Raw genomic sequence first — 21854 nt, 5'->3', positions numbered from 1 at the left:
AGAAAAGAAAACAAAACAGAAAAAATAAAAGAAAAATCAAAAACAAAGTTTCCCTGAACTACGTTCGACTTGATTCCGAAAGGATACGTAGGCAGCCTCTCTCTGAGGTTCAGTCACACCAAAATAAAAATCCAAATTCCCCCAAAAAGTGAAACTAGGGCAGGTGTTATAATGGTCTGGCAATGGTTTTGCCCGAAAGGTTCCAAATTTGTAATTCAATCAAAATTCTTCTTACCCCAAACCTTGTCAAGTCCTTCTGATCAATCGGCAAAAAGGTTCAAAATGGGAGGATAGAGTTATTTGGATCTGATACAACAAAAATGAGAGAAATAAAATGAGAGAGTCTTATTGGTGAAAACCCACACGGGCACCGTGAGGCGACAGTAAGCAGAGAAATTGAAACGGGAGAGTCTTGTTAGTGAAAACTCGTAAAGAGCACTATAAGGCGATGGTGAGAAGATAAATGAGAGAGGTCAGCTCGTGAAAACCCGCAAAGGGCGTCCCTGATAAAAAAGAGGATCCTCACAACCATCGGCATCGACAGAGTCTTGGCAAGGTTCTCGGCTTCAAGGCAAATTTGTGATGAATTTCTGAGAGTCGGACAGTTTACACAGATCAGGGATCCAATCCAAAAGGCATGTCATGTTCATTGAAGTCCATATATACTCCAGATAAGTCCTTCTTTCCTCGCCCCGAAAGGGATACCTCTCGTTTAAATTCATTGTCTTGTCCATTATTTATTTTCTTTGAATCCCTTTCGGTCTAACTCTATTCCGGAACTGAGACAAAGAATTGATGGCAAGACTGATTTACAAGGATTTTGTTTGACACGAGCTAATGTACAAAAAGGCATCCAGCCTCGTCAGGGGCATCAAGTCGACCCCTACTAGCCATGGCGGCCGATGCTTCGAAATCAAAACTCTTGGAAGGAGAAAATCAAATTGAAGCGCCTATAAAGGCAATTGAAGTTGAAAAGGTTGAGTTCCACGTGGCTAACCGCCTCGGCAAAAGTTGAAGAAGCCAAGGTACCCCAAATGCTCTGAAATTGAAGTTGGAAGAAAGAAGCCAGAAAAAAAAGGCCTACAAAGGCGAAATAAAGTTGGAAGAGGTTAAGTCCCACGCGACTAGCCGTTGTAGCAAAGTTTGAGGAGCCAAAAGTTCCCCAATGTTCCGAAGAAAAGAAAAGAAAATAAAAGAAATTGATGGAAAAAAAAGAAGGAAAAGAAAAAAGAAAAGGAAGTCAGAAAGGAAAGGCCTACGAAGGCAAAATAAAGTCGAAAAGGTTGAGTTCCACCGACCAACCGTCATGGAAAAATCTGGGAAAAACCAGAGGTTCTCAGGGCCTGAAATGAAATTGGTCCCCAGGAAACAAGCAATTGCAATTGAGATCTTCATCAAAGATGATGGGCCGAGATCAAGTGATTAAGACAATCAGGGCCATAAAACCAACCACCATTTCAAACTAACAATTGTTCTTTGTTTGAAAACTTAAAACAGGTGCAATCCAAGGAAACCGTGCAAGAAGCAGGTGCAACCAAAAAAGAAATGCGCAAATGCTAGAAACAGCTTTGCAGCAACAATCCATAAAAAGGGATGTCCCCTCCAAGTTTTTCCCACATTTACTCATTTCGTGAAATAAAAAAAGGGAAATCGAAATGAAAAAAAAAAAGATAAGAAGAAAATTAAAAAAAAAATGGTAGCTTAGGACCCCAGTCTCTACTTTTACGCTAAGCCAACATAGGGCTCCAATCCCTAGTTCAGATTTTTAGACATAGGGCCTCCATTCCCTAGTCGCCTTTTGCCAATATAGGGCTCCAATCCCTAGTTGAGATTTTTAGACATAGGGCCTCCATTCCCTAGTCGCCTTTTGCCAACATAGGGCTCCAATCCCTAGTTGAGATTTTAGACATAGGGCCTCCATTCCCAGGTCGTCTTTTGCCAACATAGGGCTCCAATCCCTAGTTGAGATTTTTAGACATAGGGTCTCCATCCCCTAGTCGCGTTTTGCCAATATAGGGCTCCAATCCCAAGTTGAGATTTTAGACATAGGACCTCCATTCCCTAGTCGCCCGTTGCCAACATAGGGCTCCGATCCCTAGTTGAGATTTTAGACATAGGGCCTCCATTCCCTAGTCACCTTCTGCCAGCATAGGGCTCCAATCCCTAGTTGAGATTTTAGGCATAGGGCCTCTATTCCCTAGTCCCCTTTTGCCAACGTAGGGCTCCAATCCCTAGTTGAGATTTTTAGACATAGGGCCTCTATTCCCTAGTCGCCTTTTACCAACATAGGGCTTCAATCCCTAGTTGAGATTTTAGACACAGGGCATCCATTCCCTAGTCGCCTTTTGCCAACATAGGGCTCCAATCCCTATTTGAGATTTTTAGACACAGGGCCTCCATTCCCTAGACGCCATTTGCCAACATAGGGCTCAAATCTCTAGTTGAGATTTTTAGACATAGGGCCTCCATTCCCTAGTCGCCTTTTGCCAACATAGGGCTCCGATCCCTAGTTGAGATTTTTAGACATAGGGCCTCAATTCCCTAGTCGCCTTTTGCCAACATAGGGCTCCAATCCCTAGTTGATATTTTTAGACATAGGGCCTCCATTCCCTAGTCTCCTTTTGCCAACATAGGGCTCCACTCCCTAGTTGAGATTTTAGACATATGGCCTCAATTCCCTAGTCTTCTTTTGCCAACATAGGGCTCCAATCCCTAGTTGAGATTTTTAGACATAGGACCTCCATTCCCTAGTCGCCTTTTGCTAACACAGAGCTCCAATCCCTAGTTGAGATTTTTAGACATATGGCCTCCATTCCCTAGTCGCCTTTTACCAACATAGGGCTCCAATCCCTAGTTGAGATTTTAAACATAGCGCCTCCATTCCCTAGTCGCCTTTTGCCAACATAGGGCTCCAATCCCTATTCGAGATTTTAGACATAGGGTCTCCATTCCCTAGTCGCCTTTTGCCAACATAGGGCTCCAATCCCTAGTTGAGATTTTTAGACATAGGGCCTCCATTCCCTAGTCGCCTTTTGCAAACATAGGGCTCCAATCCCTAGTTGAGATTTTTAGACATAGGGCCTCCATTCCCTAGTCGCCTTTTGCCATTATAGGGCTTCAATCCCTAGTTGAGATTTCTAGACATAGGGTTTCCATTCCCTAGTCGCCTTTTGCCAACATAGGGCTCCAATCCCTAGTTGAGATTTTCGACATAGGGCATCCGTTCCCTAGTCGCCTTTTGCCAACATAAGGCTTCAATCCATAGTTGAGATTTTAGACATAGGGCCTCCATTCCCTTGTCGCATTTTGCCAACATAGGGCTCCAGTCCCTAGTTGATATATTAGACATAGGGTCTCCATCCCCTAGTCGCCTTTTCCTAACATAGGGTTCCAATCCCTAGTTGAGATTTTAGACATAGGTCTTCCATTCCCTAGTCGCCTTTTCCTCTTAAAGACACACAATCCTTATTTTATCGCTTTCAAAAAAAAAAGTTTAGATCTTATTTACAAATAACTCACGAAAGTTTCCTAGTGAAAACTGGGACAGAAAAATTTCGTTCGTTTGTTTGTTTTGGTATTTGAGCAGGTTTGACCTCGAGGCACAGGGTTCGAGATGACCAAAAGAATGAGTCTCATTCCAAAATAAAGAAAAGAAGAGAAAATAACAAAAAGAAGTGAACTTAGAGTGCTGAAGCGGAGAAAGATGCAGACTGCTCAAGGTATGATTGAAGTCGCAGGCTTCGCGTGTCTCACCTTGATCCAAAGCCGAAGAATGAACCAGTGGTTTACAGCTAATGAGCATCAAGATTCAGATCAGAGTCTACAGCAAGAACCAGCCAAGACTCAAGATCAAGCTTCAAAGGATCTATAGATAGGGTTCTTGTAATTCGTAGCTGATAGGCTTAGTTAGTCTTTTTAATTTTGATTTTCATGTAATAACAGGACCACGGACCGGAACCTCGACGGCATCACCTCATTCACTTCTGAACTACACGTGGCCTGATTCCTTTAAAGCCAAGGATATGTAGGCAGCTCAGATACCAGGGCCCGGTCACATTCTCCTTTCTTTTAGCTTTTGGCCTCTCTAAATAAGGGTCGGGTCAAAAAACCTGTCTAGACATTCTTTGTCTGAAAACTCTTCGCGTTTCCAGTCAAAGGGGGGCAGCTGTAGACATGTGATTTTTTACCCTCCCCAAGATTTTTCATATTTTAGCACGTAAATATTTAATTTAGGCCTAATATAGCTATTTTAATTAATTTTGACTCTTTTACTTTATTTTATTGCAAGAAAACAAAAATTACAAAAAATAATTTCATTAATGTTTTGTAGTTATTTTTAATCTTGAAAAATACCAAAAATAGTGTTGTTTTAATGGTCAGTCTTATTTTAACAGTTATTTTATTTAAGTAGGACTAATTACTAAATAAAGTTGTATTTTAGTCCCGTTCGCGGAGAAAGAATAAAACTTGGGCTCGAGCAACCCATTTTTAGGCCTAATTTTTTGGACCTAATCCATAACTACCAAGCCCATAATTCCTAGGCCCACACCCCTAACCGAATTCCTACCCCTATATAATAGCACCTAATTCCTAAATTGACTGACACGCCTAAAATCCATGGAATCCGCCGTTTTCCTTCATCCGCCCTTTCTCTGAAAATCAAAGGAAAGCCAAAAGTTGCAAAAAGACCTAAAAATAGACTAACACCTAAATCAGCTAAAAAAGGACAAAAACGAAGAAAGAGAAAAGGTTGCCCTAAAAAAGAAAAAGCTGCAGCGCCGCTATAACAAAAAAGACCCCTCCTCCATCGTTTGGATGTTCTTCATCAACGAAGAAAGCCAAGATTCCATGGCTTCTTCCTAATCAAAAATGACCAAGGAGCTAGACACTTGAAGCACCAGCAAATCCACCACTGTAACACCGGAAAACACACACCCCTCCACGATTCAGTTTCTTCTTCAACCAAAACGAACAACTAGCCTAGCCGTGACCCATCCACAACTGCCATAACAGTCCCTTCTCTTCAAGGAACAGACCATCCGCCATTTTCATAAGAGACCACCATGAACATCCATGCACAGCGATATCATCCATTCAATCTGTTTTGAAATCGCGATTGAGGTACCGTCGGAGGTGAGGTTGTTCGTCGATGTCTTCGTACGTGGTCCGCGAGATCCAAATGATTTGTTGCTATACATTTGAGGTCTAACTCTTGCCCGGTTCCTCTAATCTCTTTTATCTTGTTGCCTGATCTTATAAATGGCTTGAGTATTGAAATTAAATGTGTTATATTTGTTGGTTGCCCAAAGTAGTTTGATGTCATGAATATGATATTTTAGTAGTTTGGATATTATTTGGTTTTGACTTTGTGAAATTCCTTTATAATCGAAAGAACGTCCAGATAATTAGAAATTCCTAGTGACAGAGTACAGATTCTAACTTTGTGTAATTGAGCTTCCTGAGTTATTGTTTTATGTGTGTTTAACGTGCTACATGGGGATCTTTCTAACGTGTATTTTCTGTGGAGGAGGAAAAAGCCAATAAAGACATGTGATTGACTCTGTTTGTTTGATAATTCCTCTTTGTAATTGACAGCAAATTGAGTGTAAAATCTTGATGACATAGGGATAGTTTCATAAAAATCTGATTCGGCCTTTGATTCTACTCATTTTATTCTAGCTGAATGTTAATTGGTTATGTGACAATTTGATGATGTGATCTATTCGGTTATTATCTCAAGTTTTGAGTTTGTTCATATAGTTATCTACTTCCATGTCACTCGAATTGGTTATAGCTGAACATGACTTTGTCACGGTACAGAGATTGGGTGGCTATTCTTCGACTGAACTACGTCAAATTAGATTAAAAGGGCTCGGGTGTGCATTTATGTGACCCTGCCCTAATTTTGAATAATAATAATAAAAATAAACTTGTTACAAATCCATGTGTGCATTTAATGTGACCCGATTCTAATTTCCAACAAGGTTAAATGGAATGTGTCGTGAACCGCGGGTGCATTTCATGTAGCGTGGCTTACGATGCGTTTTAAATAACCTTGATTTTTTCTGAAATAATTAAAAGCGGTTAATAAGTTAAAAATGCACCAGAGCCTTAAAATATGTAATAAATCAGATAATACGCCAATTATAATAGTTTAAGCGACCGTGCTAGAATCATGGAACCCGGGAATGCCTAACACCTTCTCCGGGTTAATAGAATTCCTTACTTAGAATTTCTAGTTCGCAGACTTCAAAAGGAAAGTTGAATTTCCTCGATTTGAGATTTTAAAATAAACCGGTGACCTGGGACACCAAAACAAACTATTCCAAGTGGTGACTCTGAAGAAAAATCAAATAAATAATCTCATTTCGAATAATGTCACTTAAAGTGGAAAAACTCCTTTATATATACCCTCGGGGTGTGTAAAAAGGAGGTGTGACAGTTATACCATTCCAACTTGTCGACATTCGACAAAACTTATTCTCTTCAATTTGTTTAGCTTTTAAGCCTTCCAACTCTCTTGGTACTTGGTATTCATGATATTAAATATTTGTAACCTCCACGGTAGCATTATTAACTTACTTTATAAACTTTCAATGATGATTTTATTTTTTAGCTTACATCAATTCACTCACGAAGTACTCTCTCGTACGAAAACATAGGGTGTAACTTCATACCTCCCCCCCCCCCCCCCCCCGGAACATTCATCCTCGAATGTTGACTGATGCACATATCAGTATCCTAACCTATTGATCTTAGGATACATTAATATTATCCTTGCCATCTAGGCAACTATCTCTACGCATAAATCCAAAGGCCTGGGCATTCCCCCCTTTAGGCCTCTTTCTCACACCACGGCTTATGATCGAAATTCTTCCAATCTTGTAATTGTTGCTACCTTCTGTCATGTAGCATGTACAACTCTGACCTTGTATGTGCGCCTATATGACTCTTTTCTCTTTTTTGATCCAGCTTTTAGCTTATCTCTAGGCCTTACTTTGTGAACATATACAGAACTATGACAAGTTGTCCCTCTGAGAATCTATAGGTGTACTGAAGCTCTTTGCTAGGTACTTTGTCGAACTTATGACTATTGCTATATCTTGTTTTATAGCCTCAGTTATATATTCTCATGGCTTTACGATAACTAAGTAGGTCATACTATACCATAACTCGTACCTCGGTTATCTCTTGTCACTAGGGCTCATGTTGCATCGGGGAACATTTGAAGTGATTTGCTTGATCCTCCTAGGGACGATACTATACTTCAATAACCGTATTTCATAGCACCACAATGTGATTCATCTTATGGGGATATTCTAATCTCGTGTAATTCATGAAACTTAAAATCATTACTCAATGAAAGGCCTAAATGCCATCATCTTATCTATCACCATTACACCCTTATTGTACAACCAGGGAAGCTTTTCATCTCTTATAATTGATCCTAGTCTTAGACTCCTCTGAGTTCATTCAGGCTGTACCGAGCTTTTTATAACTTACGGAAACCATTAGCTCTTTTTTTTTGATAGGTTTAATCCCGAGGACTTACCTATTTTTGTCACCTTCTAACTCACCTTTTCTTATCCTTACTCCTATCTACCTAAAACCTTGTCGCTCTACGATACTTTAGCTTGTGACCTACACATATCTATTTATACTACTCGCAACCTTCCTTTAACTTGTTAGCTCCATAGATTTCCTTTTCTTCCTTCTTATTTGTCTTTAAATGTAAGCAATTAGTTTTCCTGGTCGTTCTCTCACTTATCGCATGAATACTTGGCTTATCTTATTACCCACGAATACTGGAATTTCCTATAACTCATATGATGTCAAATATCACCTTTGATTTTTCTTTTCCGTTTATTATCCACGCTAGGTGCCACTTCTTATGGAGTGTATACAATACTATAGTGAGACAATTGTTACAAGACCATTTCTTTTGTAGGTCACTATGCTTAGGTTAAAGCCTTCTTCCTTATTTCCTCAGCTAGTCTTTTATTGTAGTACATAGGGGATACCCTCTTACTCCTATAAATATCCGAGCTTATTATATCGTATACCCGAAGTAATTTTCGATGTTCTTACTCGCCTATAATTATCAGTAGTACCTTGCATCCGCGCCACTATGCTCGTAGGGTAGCTTGTGAACTGAAATTTTGACTATCTACTCAGTGGTACCTTTTTTTTTGTAACACTTATAAGGTACCTTTAACTACCCCAACTCGTATCTGAATATTTCTCAAGGATCAAGATGTCATCATATCTGCGAGACTGAATTCCCTATGTTGGGTTTCACTATGTTTATCTTGCACGATCTGTTGATTTATCTGTATCTTCTTTTCTAGCCATAACTGGACTCTTGCTGAATCAACTGCTAACTACTCGTTGGTCCATTTTCATATCGATGTTTCTGCGTAATCTCTGTTGGGATATGTCCTTTGTCTCAACTTCCCTCTTGCACTGGCTCTTGATGTATCAAGTGTCCATCCGCACTTATTTATCAATAACATCTTGGCCGAGAACTCTTATTGCCTATCCCCAGCGTCGTGGTTACATAATGTTCTAGAGTCGCAACATATCTGTAGGATCTGAATAAATGCAACCTTATCCCTTTCTCCTTTTTTACCACATTCTTCCTTTACCATTCCATAGTTACATGAACCACTTAACTCCGGCTTAATACCATATCACACCATTTTTCCCCCTTTAGGGGAGTACTAAGATTTAGTGCTAGGACGATCATCTATAGATGTTTTATCTCTTCATCTTTGGCATCTTTTCACATCATCAATGACCCTTACTCATCTTACGGTAACCCTTATGTACCAAGGATAACTGAATTTCTTACGCACAAGGGTGATACCTAGTGTAACTGACACACTTAGTCCCTTAAGCTTAACTCTGCTCACAGTGCTTGCTTTAGAGAAGCGTGTTCCTAAATGAATTTTTAAAGGTTATCCTTTTTTGTCCATTTTATTATTGCCGGAATGCTATCTCTAATATTCCCACGTTGCCGACTATAATAAAATCATTCAGTCCCTAATCCATGTTTAGTTTATCTTGTTCACTAGCCCATATTGATTTATATTACTCCGGGGTCTAACTTAGCCTTCTGGTAATTACGTTCGAGTCACCAACCCATTTCTTGAAATTAGGATATGACTTTATGGCATACACAATTTTATTGTCTCAAGGCCCGTCACCTCTCGTGTTTTCCTTCAATTGACTATAGACTCCGTCCTTCTGTCATATTTCGATTTACCGTTATCACCCATTTATCACATGTTACTCATAATGCTTCATTTACTCTCTTCTTATTCTCCAGCTAATATTTATGTCTATCACTTTATTCTGAAACTTTAATAAAATGTTCTTTCACTTTTAGCTCCACTTGCTTCATCTCACTGGCTCTTCAGGACGCCTAACTTTCTCTCTTTTTTATTCTAGGGGTGGAGTCATATTAAGGTTATCCCTTCTAGGATTCCACTGCCTATCTTCTAAAGTTTTGAACATTCTAGTATTCATATCTAAATGTACTATCCTATAGTGTACAATTTGGGTGTCTCACAAGGAGATCTATTACCATGTTCGCACTATCCTTCGGAAATGTTAGCTAATGCTAAAAATCCATCCACCATTTTGGGTTATTCTAATTCTATTAAGATCCCGATATCCCATCCTTCTCTTAAACTATATATGTTCTCTCCCATAGTGAATAACTAAGATAGGTGTGGCCAATTATACATACCTTTATTACTGTTGAAGGTAACTCAGAATGCTTATATTTCTCTACCTGAATTGTAAATACTGATAATCTTTACTAACTGGGTACCTCGTACCCTTCTCCACCTTGCTTCTTTTACTTGTTGAATCTTGTGTCTACCTTCTGATTCTCTTGTTTCTTTTTACCATATGGGTGGATAAATATTCATGTTGTAGGGCTCCTTATCAAGAAGCTTACACGTCTTAGTACACACATGATCTGCTGAAGACCTCACATTTACTCATCATAAGCATGATGCAAAATCGAGTTCCTCTAACTAAACTCTTCCACAACCACATTCAATATCTTACCAACTGTCTTTCTGAATATAGGTATCATTGTATTATGAATAAAATAGAATTTCGGAGTTCGAATTCTTACAATTGAGCTCTACCACACAATCTAGAGTAAGAAGAAAAGGTGACAGTCATAAATGCCCTATAGCCTCCTGCTTATAATTGTGGTGCTGTCACGACCCAAGTTCACCCTCCGTGAACACTCGTGATGGCACCTAGTCTCTACGACTAGGTAAGCCTAACAAATGTAGAAGAGAAATAATTGCGGAAAAGAAACTAATAAAAACCAAGATAACAAAGTATAATAGTGGTTAAGATGCCGCCCGACATATAACAATCCAAGAATTTCAACATAACACTCCCAAAATCCGGAACCCCATGAATCACAAGATAAGAGTACATAAAATGCTCTAACTCCAGAAATGTCTAACAACAACGAGATACAGAAGGGCTATACTACTGCAGAGAATGGAAAGAGACTCCTCGGTCTGCGAACGCGGCAGATATACCTCGAAGTCTCTATAGAAAGCGCCTCGCCTCAAGGGTGATAAGACTGAGTGGAAGTACCTTGATCTACACACGCAAAAACATGTGCTGGAACGGGCATGAGTACACCACAGCGGTACCCAATAAGTGCCAAGCCTAACCTCGGTTGAGTAGTAACGAGGAAGGTTAGGGCCCTACCTGTCATATACAATAATATATAAGGAAAATGAGTAGTAGTAAAGAAATACAAGTAATGTGACACAGAAGGTATACAACTCATCATAGAGACAACAACCTGGGGTCTACCAGGATCCCGTCCTATAACCCCCAAAGTAAATAATCAGTGGATCTCCCGGGTGTTGTCCTATAGTCCATATCATTGTGCAGGGGGATCTACCGGAATACCACATCCATAGTCCCAAAAGTAAATAATCAGTGGATCTCCTAGGTGCTGTCCCGTAGTCCATATCAATGTGCAGGGAGGGATCTACCGGAATACCACATCTGTAGTCCCAAATAAACATAAAAGGGGGATCTACCAAGAACCGCCCGTAGTCCCAATGTAAACACGCAACAACAACACAAGAAGAATCAATGCAAACCAATTTAATATAAAAATAGACAGGTAATTCTAACCTAGCATGCTGCACAGAGTTCAGATAAGGCAGTTTGAGCAAGTAAGCAATTTAGTCATTTAGGCATGCTTTCCTATGCTAACAGTAAGCCCAAAGTTCAAGTAGTGTAAACAGTTAAGTAAAGTACAAAATATAGGTACTTAATTGAAAAACAGGATTTTCAACAACCAACACAAGTACGCGCTCATCACCTCACGTACAAGGGATTTCAAATATCACAGTACCAAATCCTAAGGGGAGTTCCCCCACACGAGGTTAGACAAGCCACTTACCTCGAACCAGCTCAATCAAATCTATACCACGTTCTTGCCACGAGTATCTGACTCCAAATGGCCCAAATCTATTCCAAGTTATTGCATAATGTAAATAACACTTCAAGTAACTAATTCAACTAATTAATTCTAAGCTAATACGCGAAATTAGGAAAAATGACCAAAACGACCCCGGGCCCACATCTTGGAATCGGATAAAATTTACAAATTTAGAACCCTCACACTCTCACGAGTTCATACATACCAAAATTGTTCCAATCCGACATCAAAATCTTGATCAAAACCCCAAAATTAGGACTAAGAACCTTTTCCAAATTTTTCACAATTTCTCACCCAAATCCGAAATCAGATGATGAATTCATGATTAAAATAATGGGTTATAAACAAAAAGGAGTTAAGAATCATTACCAGTTAACTCCCTCCGAAAATCTCTCCAAAAATCGCCTCCTACCGAGCTCCCAATTCAATTTTCCAAGTTTTGATTTCAAACCCTCGTTCTTCCCCTTTTCTGACCAGTGAAACCGCATCTGTGGCTCTAGGACCGCACCTACGGTCCCCCTTCTGCTAGACCAAGTCGCACCTGCGACTTTTCATTAAAACTCAGCTTCCGCACCTGCGACCACTTTTATGTAGATACGGTGCTGCTTCTGCGATGAAGCGCCCGCTTCTGCGGTCACTGCTGGCTCTCCCCTTTTCCGCTTCTGCGATACTAGCGCCGCTTCTGCGGCTCCGCACCTGTGGTCCCCAACCGTAGGTGCGGTTATCACAGAAGATCAGCAGCTTTAACTGCTCCAAACCACTTCCAATTCTTCCGACAACCTTCCGAAATCATCCCGAGGCCCCCGTAACCTCAACCAAAAATACGAACAAGTCCTATACCACTATTCAAACTTGTACCAACCTTCGGAACACTCAAAACAACATCGAATCATCAAAACACCCTCAGATTCAAGCCTAAGGATTCCAAAACTTCAAATTTCCGCTTTTGATCAAAATGGCTATCAAACCTCATATGTATTACCTGAAATTTTGCACACACGTCCCAAATGACACAACGGACCTACTCCAACTTTCGAAATTCTATTCCAACCCCGATACTAAAATCTCACCTTCGAACCAGAAACTTCAAAAATTCAACTTTCGACATTTCAAACCTAATTGAGCTATGGACCTCCTAAACACAATCCGAACGCGCCCCTAAGCCCGAAATCACCCAATGGAGCTAACGGAGCCAACAGAATTCCATTCCGAGTCCGTCTTCACACTGCTTCGACTACGGTCCAAATTTTAAAACTTAAACTCTCATTTAGGGACTAAGTGTCCCAAAACTCTCCGAAACTCCAAATAAATCCTCCTGGCAACTCACAATAGCAGAAACAAACACGGGAAAGCAGTTAATAGGGGATCGGGGCGTTAATTCTTAGAACGACCGGCCGGGTTGTTAGAGGTGCACAATACACCCATAAACAAGACTCTATTGGACACGACTTGTAGACTCCCTAGGACATAACTGCTCTAATACCACTTTTATCACGACCCAAACCGAAGGGCCGCAATGGGCACCCGATGCCTAACTCAACCGTGTACCAACGTATCCTTCTTATAATACAATCATGGGTCAATGAGATGGAAAGGCGATGAGATAACCAGAAATAAACATAAGAGAATACTCGACATAGGCAACCCAACATGGTATACAAACTTATACATGTGACATATGAGCCTATAAGACCGAAATGATCATTTGTACACTTAAAACATAGTCCAACAAGGCCATACAATCATCCACATACATGACATATGTCTACAAGCCTCTAAGAGTACATAAACGTCATAAAGGCCAAGATTGGACCCCACCACACTAATAAGTACATGTCCAAAGCATACTAATCAAATAGGCAACTCCGGAGCAAGTGGAGTGGACCAACACCTTTCGTTGAGCTGATCGCCTACTAGGAGGACTGTAAACCTGTCTATCAGGACCTACGGACATGAAACACAGTGTCCCCTGATAAAAGGGACATTAGTACAAATAAATTACCGAGTATGTAAGGCATGAAAAGAAGTATATAAAAGACATGAATGAAACATAGAGTAATGGACTCAGCCTATAAGTTTGAATAGCTCAGTGAATCATGAAACCTTTATAGTGTCATGATATGCGTATAAATTTCATATTCATAGATACATGCGTACATAACATCCTCATGCCTCTGAAGGCATTCCATCATATCATACCTACCTCAGTGGGCGAAATCATCAACTCAAACAAGTTGATCAGGTGGTGGTGCATATATAATGTTGTAACCTTTCCCCATACCCCATATACATATATATTATACACATATATAATGCCATATAGTCATGGGTCAATGTAAATTTATAAATAAATGAAATGCATAATGAAGTAAGTCAATAAGATCTCTCGGAATGTCATAAGATCAATATGCCTTTGTTTAATATCATGAAATAAACTTTATCAACTTACGTATTTTCTGAGACCCATGGTAAAATATAATACTTAAGGAATAAAAAACATAGGCATCCCTAGTACTTCTAAGAATAGAGTCATTTGTGAAAGTTGTGTGTTTGCTCGTTTCATTTGTATCATATGGATCATGCCATAAGGAAATAAGGGATAGCCTTAACATACCTTATAACAGTCTGTCCAATGAACACATTGAACTCATCTCGTCTCGGTTTAATCTATAACAATGATAATAATACTACATTAAGCTACGAATGATGCAACTATCATACAACGAATGAGAAGCTTATTTTATATTAAAACGGGCAGCATCTCCCCTGTTTTCCTTGCTTTTCCAGGTCCATCAACTAGCATGATCCCATACAACCTTCACCTATATACTTTCAGCACCACAACAAAAATCAAGCTACACAACAACAAGTGCATAAACATCACCAACAAAACTACTATTTAACATGACAAATGACAAGCTCAGATTGAATCCCTTTTGAAACCTTTAACCCCAAAGTCATTCATTCATTAACTTAAAAACATAGACAACATGATATTAAGTGCAATGGGAGGACTTCTAACGTCCTATTCATCTCCTAATGCACCCTCAAACAGCTCAACAATCTACTAACAACAACTAGTACAACTTTTCATTGTTATGTTGTCCTTTCCCTTCATATTCATAGTACCAATAGCAAGATCGACACGAAGAAAATATTTTATAATAATAACATCATATAAGAGTCATTTTCAAAGGTTTACAACCATTTAAAATTCATTGAAGCAACCTTTCCAAAACAGTCCATTAAAAATAATAATATCTCAAACTATTTCAAGTCTCCTCTTGTAGTATTTTGCTCAAATAATGCAACCAATATACGAACAACTTCAAGCACATGTAGTAGTATATTACACTCACCTTAATCAGTAAAAAAACAACACGAAATTTCAGCCAAGTACAACCCACAACTATCCACAATGACACCACAACAATATAGGTATTGCATTCTCTTCTCGAATCAACTTTGGTGTTCAAGTTGGTGTGTAAACACTTGTAGTTCGCCTTAAAAATGTAATATACATGAAGGAGAGACTGATTATTACCTTAATTAAAAAGAACAACACGAAACCTGAGGTTACTTCACTTTGAAGAACCCTCCAAAATAGCCACAAGATGAAGAACTACGATCTAGCAAGTACCACGAGGTTTCTAGCATTGGTTTCGTATTTTTATCTTAGGTTTTCACCCTAGAATCATGGAGGAACCCTTGGAGAGAATTTAGGACGGTTTAGAAACTGTTTTGTACCAGAAAAAATGAGTTAAAATGACTTAGAATTGACTTAAATACAAGCTGGAGTTTTACACCGATTTTGTGGGTCCCATGGGAGCTGCTTGTGCAGTCTCGCAAAAATGCGAATATCTCTCTACTCCAATGTTGCATCGACAAATGGTTAAGTTAGTTAGAAACTTGACTCAAATATCTTAAATTTTGTAGGGAGAACATCCCGTAATTCCAAGTATATTTGAGAAAAACTCGGCTACATTTTACCTAATTTTTAGCACATTTATGAATGTAACTCGTGATGACCTTTGCCAACTTTTGTTCCACAACTCATTTTACTTCAAAACACAACACGACTATCATACGACTAAAATAAATAACTCATAACATAACCTCCTTATAATGTTAAGCACCCTAGTCACACCCCAAAAATACATGTTATAACATTCCAACTTGTCGACTTTCAACGAAACTTATTCTCTACAATTCGTTTAGCTTCTAAGCCTTCCAACCCTCTTGGTACTTAGTATTCATGATCTTAAATATTTGTAACCTCCACGATAACTATCACGACCCAAAATCCACTACTCGTGATGGCACCTAACCCAACCCACTAGGTAAGCCAACCAATTACTATCCAATTCCAAAAATATTAATAGCAAAATTTAACAAAAGGAATTTTCTGAATCTTATACATTTCCAAGGACCGGTAGTACAAATCATGAGCTCCTAAGAATAGAATTTACAAAACTGCTATGAAGTAAATACATCTTCTGTTTAAGAAGTACATAAACAGGGTTTTATAAATCCAAGGCTACCATGAGCAAGAGGCAGCTACAACAAGGACGCAGGTGCATCTTCAAATCCAGTTCCCATCGAACACAGCAACAACAACAACCGACATCTACACGCAAGGTGCGGAAGTATAGTATGAGTACAACCGACCCCATGTACTCAATAAGTAACAACCTAACCTTAGGTTGAAAGTAGTGACGAGCTGAAACATAGGCAGGGTCCAACACCAATAACCAATAGCAGTTCATAACAATGTAAAGACAATAAAAAAAGAAGCATCTCGAAATTTAATTGCTTAACTTTTTCATAATTCCAGAAAATAGTTCTACTTTTCAAGTATATCAGTGAAAACGCAAATCCTTTACCGAAATCGTTGAAAGATATGAGATAGTTTGAAAACTGTAATTTTTCTAAAAATCCTTTCCATAATAAATAAGATGTTTCATTTTCTTTCCAGATAGCAAGTGTAAAATATCTCTCTATGCTCATATACCAACATGCGTGAGAAGTCATGAACGACATGATACCGTATAACATGAGGAAAAAATGCATCTCTATGCATGCATGTCATGTGTGCATGTCAATGCCATGTATCTCAGAGATGAATCGTGGTACTCATACTATCAGTGTACTTTATCTCACTGTCTCGCATTTCTCTCTTATCGTGCTCAATACTCAGCATATTCAATCACTCAGCACTATACGATACTCGTTGCGGTGTGTAACCCGATCTACATATATATAGCCATAAGGCTCGTTGCGGCGTGCAACCCGATCCATATACATATAGCCATAAGGCTTGTTGTGGCATGCAACCAGATCCACACACACACACACACACACAGATATATATATATATAATATATATATATATATATACATATATATATATATATTGATTTAGATCAAAAAATTTTACTTAATACCAAACCAAATCAAACCAAACTTAACCAGGGTTTTCAATCGATTTTCAATCGGTTCGATTTGACTTTTCGGTTTGATACAGTTTTTCAATTCGGTTTAAACACCCTAGTATTTTCTTCATATACTCTCTTTTTCTTTTCCAATTTGTCTTGTAAAACACCACTACTCCAAACTTTGTCTTTACTTTCGGCTAATGTAACTCTTCTTTTCAAATAATTCTTTTGCCCTGAGCACTTCCTAACTAGTAGCCCATTAAGCTCACTTAAACAAATCTAATATTTTATAGGTACATTTTTTTGAGAAAATAGCACGAGTTAGTCAGTTTTATTGGTAATCATAAATAGTCAGCATTTACAAAGTCATTGAAAAATAGTCACTATATTGTTGCAAGACGGAAGTTCCAACATAATATACTGTAGATTGGTGCACATGTGTATAAACTTTCAGCATATTATGCTGGAACTCAAGCACACGAAAAGTTCCAGTATAATATACTGGAGATTGGAGAACCTAGGTATGAACTTCCTGCACACGGAAGGTTCAAGCATAACATATTGGAGATTGGAGGACCTGTGTATGAACATCAAGCATATTATGCTGGAACTCCAGTATATTATGCTGGAAGTTCACATGTAAAAGATTCGAACTCCAGTATATTATGCTGGAATATTTTCTGGATTTTGAACAGTGTTTTCGTTCAGATTTATCTCTACATGAAAAGTAGCTAAATTTCGATTACTTTTGAAACTATGACTATTTTTCAATTACCACATATAAATCTAGCTATTTTTGAATTTCTCTCTTTCTTTTTTCTAAAAAGAAAATAAATTGTAACGACCTGACCGGTTGTTTTAGGCATTTACACTTTGCTCAGTGATTTGAGGGCATGAGCAGCTCCGCATGATGTATTATACCTTATATGAATCGTCGCTTTTGGTTTTCAGGTCATTCGGAATTGATTTGGAAGAATGATTCTTAACTAGGAAGCTTTAAATTGGAAGAGTTGACCAAGTTTGACTTTTTTGTATTTGACCTTGGATTTGTGTTTTGATGATTCCGTTAGCTCCGTTGGGTGATTTTGGATTTAGGAGCATCTCTGGATCGTGATTTGGAGGTCCATAGTTGTATTTGGCTTGAAATGGCAAAAAGTTAGTTTTTTTAAAAGTTTGACCGGGAGTGGACTTTTTATATCGGATTCGGATTGTGGTTCTGGGAATTGGGAAAGCTCCTTTATGTCATTTAGGACTTGTGTGCAAAATTTGGGTTCATTTCGGGTTGATTTGCTATGTTTCGGCATGAGTTATGGAAGTTGAAAAGTTCAAAGTTCATCAAGTTTGAATTGAGGTGTGATTCAACGTCTCGATGTTGTTATGCTTGTTTTGAGGCCTCGAGTAGGTTCGTATTATGTTATGGAACTTGTAGGGATGTTCGGACGTGGTCCTGAGAGGCTCAGGCGTGTTTCGGATTGATTTCGGTCTATTCTCCTTCATTTTGGCACTGCTGTGTTCTGCTGATTTCTGGCGTCACAACCCTTCATCTCGTTCGCATGGCAAGTATCCCGAACGGGTAGTGTATTTCATTGGCAGTAGCATTTGTTCTCCGCGATCGCAAAGTATGTCCCGCGTTTGCATAGAGTTGGGGCAAGTCTTCTTCGCGTTCACGTATGAGGGATCACATTCGCGTAGAGTTGAGCTAGGAGCTAGAGCCGGAGGCCTTTCTTCATCGCTTTCGCGTAGTTGGAACCGCGTTTGTGTAGTTCTGACTCTAGTGTGTATCGCGTTCACGAGCCTTGTGCCGCGAATGCGTAGAGTATTTTTGGCGGCCGATATTTTGTTCATCGCGAACTGTAACGACCCGGCGGGTCATTTTGAGAGTTGGATCCCCGTTCCCCCATTTCCTGCTTCATTTGTGTTCTACAATTGTATTATGACTTACCGGGTTAGTTGGTCCGGGTCCGGAGTGATTTCAGAGTGAATTGAGACACTTAGTCTCTTGATTGAACCTTAAGTTGGAAAAGTCGACCGAATGTCGACTTATGTGTAAACGACCTCGGATTTGGATTTTGATGGTTCCGTTAGCTCCTTTAGGTGATTTTGGACTTAGGAGTGCATCCGGATATGTGTTTTGGAGGTCCGTAGTAGAAAAAGGCTTAAATTGGCGAAAGATGGAATTTTGGTAAGTTTGATCGTGAGTGGACTTTTTGATATCGGGGTCAGATTGGATTTTCGGAAGTTGGAATAGGTTCGTGGTGTCATTTATGAATTGTGTGCAAAATTTGAGGTCAATCGAACGTGATTTGATGGGTTTCGGCGTCGTTTGTAGAATTTTGTAATTTCAAAGTTTATTAGGCATGAATCCTTGTGTAATTCGTATTTTGATGTTGTTTGAGGTGATTTGAGAATTCGACTAAGTTCGTATGGTGTTTTGGGACTTGATGGTATGTTTGGATAAGGTCCTCGGGGCCTAGGGTGAGTTTCGGGTAGTTAACGGATCATTTTTGGACTTTGGTTGATGGATGATATCTGCTGGTGTATTTTTCTGGTTTTCTCTTACGCGTTCGCCAGAGGAGCCTCACGTTCGAGAAGAGTGTTTATGAGCTGGGGAGATTTTGTTCTTCGCGTTCGCTAAGGAGAGGGCACAAAAGTGAAGGTATGGCTGTGTGTGCATCACGAACGCGTGACTGGTGTCACGTTCGCGAAGAGGAGTGAGGTAGCTGGGGGACCATCAGGTCCTTGGTCTATGCGTTTGCGAGGCATGGGTCGCATTCGCGAAGGTCAGTGTTTGTAAAGCTTCACGTTCGCGAAGCGTTGGTCGCGTTCGCGAAGAGTAAAGCTGATGGGCAGTCTGAGTTGGTCTACGCGAATGCGAGAGGACGGTCGCATTCGCGATGAAGGCGTGTTTGGGTAGATTTAAAAGATTCAAAACAAGGGTTTCGAGTTCATATCACAAATTGAAGTGAGAGCTCGGTAGAAGGCGATTTTTGAAGAAATTCTTGCGTGGGCGTTTGGGGTAAGTGATTCCTATCTAATTTTTGTCAAAATCCATGATTATGTCTTTAATTCCATCATTTAATTTTTGATTTGGGGTAGAAAATTGGGGAAAAAGAGGAAGTGCTCTTCAGATTGATTTTTGAGGTTTTGAATGGGATTTTGTTATCGGAATTGAATAAATTTAGTATGTTAGACTCGTGAGTGAATGGGCTTTCGGTTTTTGTGACTTTTGTCGGATGTGGGCCGGGGGCCGAGTTAGAGCCAATTTCGGATTTTGAGCTACAATCTCTATTTTTTCTTGTGGAGTTTATTTCTTTAGCCCGTATTGATTGCATTATACTGTTTATGGTTAGATACGGGACATTTAGAGGCGGACATGCGAGGCAATGGCATTTTAGAGTAGAGTTTTGCTCGGCTCGAGGTAAGTAACAGTTGTAAATCTTGTCCTGAGGGTATGAAACCCCGGATTTTGTGTCATGTGATTATTTTGGAGGTGACGCACCCGCTAGGTGACGGGCGTGTGGCGTGCACCGAAGGGATTTTGAGTTGGTCCATCTCGAAAAGCTATAAAGTTGAATACCTTATTGTTTGTTATATGCTCTCTATGCGATATAGAAATTTGACTAGAAATCATGTTAGAAACCATTTCTAGGCTAGGTGTTGGTAATGTTGGGTTCCTTAGAGGTCGCGTTACATGTTGAATAGCCTGCTAATTGCTATTTGTACTCAGTCGCAGTTTTTACTAGCATATCATATCTCAGTCTCTGTTATTCTTACTGATACATCATGTTATTGTTGTTTGGGATGATTCTTCCTGATTTCCGTGAGCCCGAGAGACTGGAGAGATTGATGAGTGAGTGAGGCCGAGGGCCAGATTATGAGGATATTTATGGGATCGGGCTGTATGAGCCCCTCCGGAGTCTGTACACACACCCAGTGAGCGCGGGTACCTACTCAGTGCGAGTGCCGAGTGCCGAGTGCTGAGTGATCATGAGAAGTGAGTGACTGTGCGGAGTGAGTGATTGTGAGGTTGGAGTCAATGGGAGGACTGAGGGTTGGTTGCCCTGAGAGACTGTATATGATTTCATTATTTATGCACACAGTTGCCTTATACCATTGTTTTGAGAACTTCTGAAAGATGTTTTTATCCGGTTTTTACTTAAACTTGACTTAAACAAACTAAATTGATTTGATTTTGCGGGATTTGGAAAGCATGTCTATTTTCCTTGCTAAGACTACTGAAATTGCATTACAACTGTGTAGCTCGTCACTATCTTCAGTTCCTTATTTATCATTGTTACTTACTGAGTTGGTTGTACTCACGCTACACCCTGCACTTCATGTGCAGATCCAGGAGTCTCTGGATGCAGCAATTGTCGATAGTTCTCGTAGCTGATCCTTGGAGTTAGCGAGGTAGCTGTCCGGCATTCGCAGCCTTGCTTTCTTCTTCTTTATTCTATCTTTTAATTGTATTTGGATTTCCAGACTATGATAATCGTGTTATTTCCAAACAAGTTATGATAGATGCTCATGACTTAGTGACACCCCGATGTTGGGGCTATTGTTCCGCACTTGTATTTTGAGTTTAAACCCTATTTCTGAAAAACTCTATTTTATTTACGAGCTTTTGATTTATCTTTCTTTGTAAAATTGGAAGTGTTTTTAAAAAGGGTCGGCTTGCCTAGTATCATCGATAGGCGCCATCACGACAGGTTAGGATTTTGGTCGTGACAAGTTTGTAACAGAGCCTAGGTTACATAGGTCTCCCAAGTCATGAGCAGGTTTAGTAGAGTCTTGTAGATCGGTACGGAGACGTCGTCTGTACTTATCTTCGAGAGGCTGGAAAACACTTAGGAAACTTCACATTCTTGAATTCTTGTCATGTGAATTTGTTGATTCTGGTATCTAAACTTCTTTTATTCTATTCT

This window comes from Nicotiana attenuata, chromosome 5, assembly GCF_001879085.1.
Source record: "Nicotiana attenuata strain UT chromosome 5, NIATTr2, whole genome shotgun sequence".
In the NCBI taxonomy this organism is placed as follows: domain Eukaryota; kingdom Viridiplantae; phylum Streptophyta; class Magnoliopsida; order Solanales; family Solanaceae; genus Nicotiana; species Nicotiana attenuata.
This window is presented reverse-complemented; position numbering follows the sequence as displayed.